The sequence below is a fragment of the Oncorhynchus tshawytscha genome, linkage group LG30 (assembly GCF_018296145.1).
Source record: "Oncorhynchus tshawytscha isolate Ot180627B linkage group LG30, Otsh_v2.0, whole genome shotgun sequence".
In the NCBI taxonomy this organism is placed as follows: domain Eukaryota; kingdom Metazoa; phylum Chordata; class Actinopteri; order Salmoniformes; family Salmonidae; genus Oncorhynchus; species Oncorhynchus tshawytscha.
The window spans coordinates 51,934,870-51,941,925 of NC_056458.1; positions in this window are offsets into that span (position 1 = coordinate 51,934,870).

Here is a 7,056-nt window from a genome sequence, read left to right on the forward strand (position 1 = left end):
TGTGATGTTAGCATGTAGGTGATGGTAGATAGCTGATAGACAGTGTGATGTTAGCATGTAGGTGATGGTAGATAGCTGACAGATATTGTGATGTTACCATGGTAGATAGCTGATCGACAGTGTGATGTTACCATGGTATCTAGCTGATAGACATTGTGGTGTTACCATGTAGGTGATGGTAGCTAGCTAATAGACTGTGTGATGTTACTATGATAGATAGCTGATCGACAGTGTGATGTTACCATGGTAGCTAGCTGATAGACAGTGTGATGTTACCATGATAGATAGCTGACAGACAGTGTGATGTTACCATGGTAGATAGCAAATAGACAGTGTGATGTTACCATGATAGCTAGTTGATAGACAGTGTGATGTTACCATGATAGATAGCTGATAGACAGTGTGATGTTACCATGGTAGCTAGCTGATAGACAGTGTGATGTTAGCATGTAGGTGATGGTAGCTAGCTAATAGAACGTGTGATGTTACCATGGTAGCTAGTTGATAGACAGTGTGATGTTACCATGGTAGCTAGCTGAAAGACAGTGTGATGTTACCATGGTAGCTAGCTGATAGACAGTGTGATGTTACCATGGTAGATAGCTAATAGGCAGTGTGATGTTACCATGATAGATAGCTGATAGACAGTGTGATGTTACCATGGTAGCTAGTTTATAGACAGTGTGATGTTACCATGGTAGACAGCTGATAGACAGTGTGATGTTAGCATGTAGGTGATGGTAGCTAGCTAATAGACTGTGTGATGTTACCATGGTAGCTAGTTGATAGACAGTGTGATGTTACCATGGTAGCTAGCTGAAAGACAGTGTGATGTTAGCATGTAGGTGATGGTAGCTAGCTAATAGACAGTGCGATGTTACCATGGTAGACAGCTGATAGACAGTGTGATGTTACCATGGTAGATAGCTGATCGACAGTGTGATGTCACCATGGTAGCTAGCTGAAAGACAGTGTGATGTTACCATGGTAGCTAGCTGAAAGACAGTGTGATGTTACCATGGTAGATAGTTGATAGACAGTGTGATGTTACCATGGTAGCTAGCTGATAGACAGTGTGATGTTACCATGGTAGATAGTTGATAGACAGTGTGATGTTAGCATGTAGGTGATGGTAGCTAGCTAATAGACCGTGTGATGTTATAATGGTAGCTAGCTGATGGACAGTGTGATGTTAACATGGTAGCTAGCTGATAGACAGTGTGATGTTACCATGGTAGATAGCTAATAGGCAGTGTGATGTTGCCATGATAGATAGCTAATAGACTGTGTGATGTTACTATGGTAGATAGCTGATCGACAGTGTGATGTTACCATGGTAGCTAGCTGATAGACAGTGTGATGTTACCATGATAGATAGCTGACAGACAGTGTGATGTTACCATGGTAGATAGCAAATAGACAGTGTGATGTTACCATGATAGATAGCTGATAGACAGTGTGATGTTACCATGGTAGCTAGCTGATAGACAGTGTGATGTTAGCATGGTAGCTAGTTGATAGACAGTTTGATGTTACCTTGGTAGATAGCTTATAGACAGTGTGATGTTAGCATGTAGGTGATGGTAGATAGCTGACAGATATTGTGATGTTACCATGGTTGATAGCTGATAGCCAGTGTGATGTTACCATGGTTGATAGCTGATAGACAGTGTGATGTTACCATGGTAGACAGCTGATAGACAGTGTGATGTTAGCATGGTAGCTAGTTGATAGACAGTGTGATGTTAGCATGTAGGTGATGGTAGATAGCTGATAGACAGTGTGATGTTAGCATGTAGGTGATGGTAGATAGCTGACAGATATTGTGATGTTAGCATGGTAGCTAGTTGATAGACAGTTTGATGTTACCTTGGTAGCTAGCTGATAGACAGTGTGATGTTACCATGTAGGTGTTGGTAGCTAGCTGATAGACAGTGTGATGTTAGCATGTAGGTGATGGTAGATAGCTGATAGACAGTGTGATGTTAGCATGTAGGTGATGGTAGATAGCTGACAGATATTGTGATGTTAGCATGGTAGCTAGTTGATAGACAGTTTGATGTTACCTTGGTAGCTAGCTGATAGACAGTGTGATGTTACCATGGTAGATAGCTGATAGACAGTGTGATGTTACCATGGTAGCTAGCTGATAGACAGTGTGATGTTACCATGGTAGCTAGTTGATAGACAGTGTGATGTTACCATGATAGATAGCTGATAGACAGTGCGATGTTACCATGGTAGACAGCTGATAGACAGTGTGATGTTACCATGATAGATAGCTGATAGACAGTGTGATGTTACCATGGTAGCTAGCTGATAGACAGTGTGATGTTACCATGGTAGCTAGCTGATAGACAGTGTGATGTTACCATGGTAGATAGCTAATAGACAGTGTGATGATACCATGTAGGTGATGGTAGATAGCTGATAGACAGTGTGATGTTAGCATGTAGGTGATGGTAGATAGCTGATAGACAGTGTGATGTTAGCATGTAGGTGATGGTAGATAGCTGATAGACAGTGTGATGTTAGCATGGTAGATAGCTGATAGACAGTGTGATGTTACCATGGTAGATAGCTGATAGACAGTGTGATGATACCATGTAGGTGTTGGTAGCTAGCTGATAGACATTGTGATGTTACCATGGTAGATAGCTGAGAGACAGTGTGATGTTAGCATGTAGGTGATGGTAGATAGCTGACAGATATTGTGATGTTACCATGGTTGATAGCTGATAGACAGTGTGATGTTACCATGGTAGATAGCTGATAGACAGTGTGATGTTAGCATGGTAGCTAGTTGATAGACAGTGTGATGTTACCATGGTAGATAGTTGATAGACAGTGTGATGTTAGCATGTAGGTGATGGTAGCTAGCTAATAGACCGTGTGATGTTATAATGGTAGCTAGCTGATGGACAGTGTGATGTTAACATGGTAGCTAGCTGATAGACAGTGTGATGTTACCATGGTAGATAGCTAATATGCAGTGTGATGTTGCCATGATAGATAGCTAATAGACTGTGTGATGTTACTATGATAGATAGCTGATCGACAGTGTGATGTTACCATGGTAGCTAGCTGATAGACAGTGTGATGTTACCATGATAGATAGCTGACAGACAGTGTGATGTTACCATGGTAGATAGCAAATAGACAGTGTGATGTTACCATGATAGCTAGTTGATAGACAGTGTGATGTTACCATGATAGATAGCTGATCGACAGTGTGATGTTACCATGGTAGCTAGCTGGTAGACAGTGTGATGTTACCATGGTAGCTAGCAGATAAACAGTGTGATGTTACCATGGTAGCTAGCTGATAGACAGTGTGATGTTAGCATGGTAGCTAGTTGATAGACAGTTTGATGTTACCTTGGTAGATAGCTTATAGACAGTGTGATGTTAGCATGTAGGTGATGGTAGATAGCTGACAGATATTGTGATGTTACCATGGTAGCTAGCTGATAGACAGTGTGATGTTACCATGGTAGATAGCTAATAGGCAGTGTGATGTTGCCACGATAGATAGCTGATAGACAGTGTGATGTTACCATGGTAGCTAACTGATAGACATTGTGATGTTAGCATGTAGGTGATGGTAGATAGCTGATAGACAGTGTGATGTTAGCATGTAGGTGATGGTAGATAGCTGACAGATATTGTGATGTTACCATGGTTGATATCTGATAGCCAGTGTGATGTTACCATGGTAGATAGCTGATAGACAGTGTGATGTTAGCATGGTAGCTAGTTGACAGACAGTTTAATGTTACCTTGGTAGCTAGCTGATAGACAGTGTGATGTTAGCATGTGGTGATCGTAGATAACTGATAGACAGTGTGATGTTAACATGGTAGCTAGCTGATAGACAGTGTGATGTTACCATGGTAGATAGCTGAGAGACAGTGTGATGTTAGCATGTAGGTGATGGTAGATAGCTGATAGACAGTGTGATGTTAGCATGTAGGTGATGGTAGATAGCTGACAGATATTGTGATGTTACCATGGTTGATAGCTGATAGCCAGTGTGATGTTACCATGGTAGATAGCTGATAGACAGTGTGATGTTAGCATGGTAGATAGCTGATAGACAGTGTGATGATACCATGTAGGTGTTGGTAGCTAGCTGATAGACAGTGTGATGTTACCATGGTAGATAGCTGAGAGACAGTGTGATGTTAGCATGTAGGTGATGGTAGATAGCTGATAGACAGTGTGATGTTAGCATGTAGGTGATGGTAGATAGCTGACAGATATTGTGATGTTACCATGGTAGATAGCTGATCGACAGTGTGATGTTACCATGGTATCTAGCTGATAGACATTGTGGTGTTACCATGTAGGTGATGGTAGCTAGCTAATAGACTGTGTGATGTTACTATGATAGATAGCTGATCGACAGTGTGATGTTACCATGGTAGACAGCTGATAGACAGTGTGATGTTACCATGGTAGATAGCTGATAGACAGTGTGATGTTACCATGGTAGCTAGCTAATAGACAGTGTGATGTTACCATGGTAGCTAGTTGATACACAGAGTGATGTTACCATGATAGATAGCTGATAGACAGTGTGATGTTACCATGGTAGCTAACTGATAGACAGTGTGATGTTAGCATGTAGGTGATGGTAGCTAGCTAATAGACCTTGTGATGTTACCATGGTAGCTAGTTGACAGACAGTGTGATGTTACCATGGTAGCTAGCTGATAGACAGTGTGATGTTACCATGGTAGCTAGCTGATAGACAGTGTGATGTTACCATGGTAGATAGCTGATAGACAGTGTGATGTTACCATGATAGATAGCTGATAGACAGTGTGATGTTACCATGGTAGCTAGTTTATAGACAGTGTGATGTTACCATGGTAGACAGCTGATAGACAGTGTGATGTTAGCATGTAGGTGATGGTAGCTAGCTAATAGACTGTGTGATGTTACCATGGTAGCTAGTTGATAGACAGTGTGATGTTACCATGGTAGCTAGCTGAAAGACAGTGTGATGTTAGCATGTAGGTGATGGTAGCTAGCTAATAGACAGTGCGATGTTACCATGGTAGACAGCTGATAGACAGTGTGATGTTACCATGGTAGATAGCTGATCGACAGTGTGATGTCACCATGGTAGCTAGCTGAAAGACAGTGTGATGTTACCATGGTAGCTAGCTGAAAGACAGTGTGATGTTACCATGGTAGATAGTTGATAGACAGTGTGATGTTACCATGGTAGCTAGCTGATAGACAGTGTGATGTTACCATGGTAGATAGTTGATAGACAGTGTGATGTTAGCATGTAGGTGATGGTAGCTAGCTAATAGACCGTGTGATGTTATAATGGTAGCTAGCTGATGGACAGTGTGATGTTAACATGGTAGCTAGCTGATAGACAGTGTGATGTTACCATGGTAGATAGCTAATAGGCAGTGTGATGTTGCCATGATAGATAGCTAATAGACTGTGTGATGTTACTATGATAGATAGCTGATCGACAGTGTGATGTTACCATGGTAGCTAGCTGATAGACAGTGTGATGTTACCATGATAGATAGCTGACAGACAGTGTGATGTTACCATGGTAGATAGCAAATAGACAGTGTGATTACCATGGTAGATAGCTGATCGACAGTGTGATGTTACCATGGTAGCTAGCTGGTAGACAGTGTGATGTTAGCATGGTAGCTAGTTGATAGACAGTTTGATGTTACCTTGGTAGATAGCTTATAGACAGTGTGATGTTAGCATGTAGGTGATGGTAGATAGCTGACAGATATTGTGATGTTACCATGGTTGATAGCTGATAGCCAGTGTGATGTTACCATGGTTGATAGCTGATAGACAGTGTGATGTTACCATGGTAGACAGCTGATAGACAGTGTGATGTTAGCATGGTAGCTAGTTGATAGACAGTGTGATGTTAGCATGTAGGTGATGGTAGATAGCTGATAGACAGTGTGATGTTAGCATGTAGGTGATGGTAGATAGCTGACAGATATTGTGATGTTAGCATGGTAGCTAGTTGATAGACAGTTTGATGTTACCTTGGTAGCTAGCTGATAGACAGTGTGATGTTACCATGTAGGTGTTGGTAGCTAGCTGATAGACAGTGTGATGTTAGCATGTAGGTGATGGTAGATAGCTGATAGACAGTGTGATGTTAGCATGTAGGTGATGGTAGATAGCTGACAGATATTGTGATGTTAGCATGGTAGCTAGTTGATAGACAGTTTGATGTTACCTTGGTAGCTAGCTGATAGACAGTGTGATGTTAGCATGTAGGTGATGGTAGATAGCTGATAGACAGTGTGATGTTACCATGGTAGCTAGCTGATAGACACTGTGATGTTACCAGGGTAGCTAGCTGATAGACAGTGTGATGTTACCATGATAGATAGCTGATAGACAGTGCGATGTTACCATGGTAGACAGCTGATAGACAGTGTGATGTTACCATGATAGATAGCTGATAGACAGTGTGATGTTACCATGGTAGATAGCTGATAGACAGTGTGATGTTAGCATGGTAGCTAGAATTGATAGACAGTTTGATGTTACCTTGGTAGCTAGCTGATAGACAGTGTGATGATACCATGTAGGTGATGGTAGATAGCTGATAGACAGTGTGATGTTAGCAGGTAGGTGATGGTAGATAGCTGATAGACAGTGTGATGTTAGCATGGGTGATGGTAGATAGCTGATAGACAGTGTGATGTTAACATGGTAGCTAGCTGATAGACAGTGTGATGTTACCATGGTAGATAGCTGATAGACAGTGTGATGATACCATGTAGGTGTTGGTAGCTAGCTGATAGACATTGTGATGTTACCATGGTAGATAGCTGAGAGACAGTGTGATGTTAGCATGTAGGTGATGGTAGATAGCTGACAGATATTGTGATGTTACCATGGTTGATAGCTGATAGACAGTGTGATGTTACCATGGTAGATAGCTGATAGACAGTGTGATGTTAGCATGGTAGCTAGTTGATAGACAGTGTGATGTTACCATGGTAGATAGTTGATAGACAGTGTGATGTTAGCATGTAGGTGATG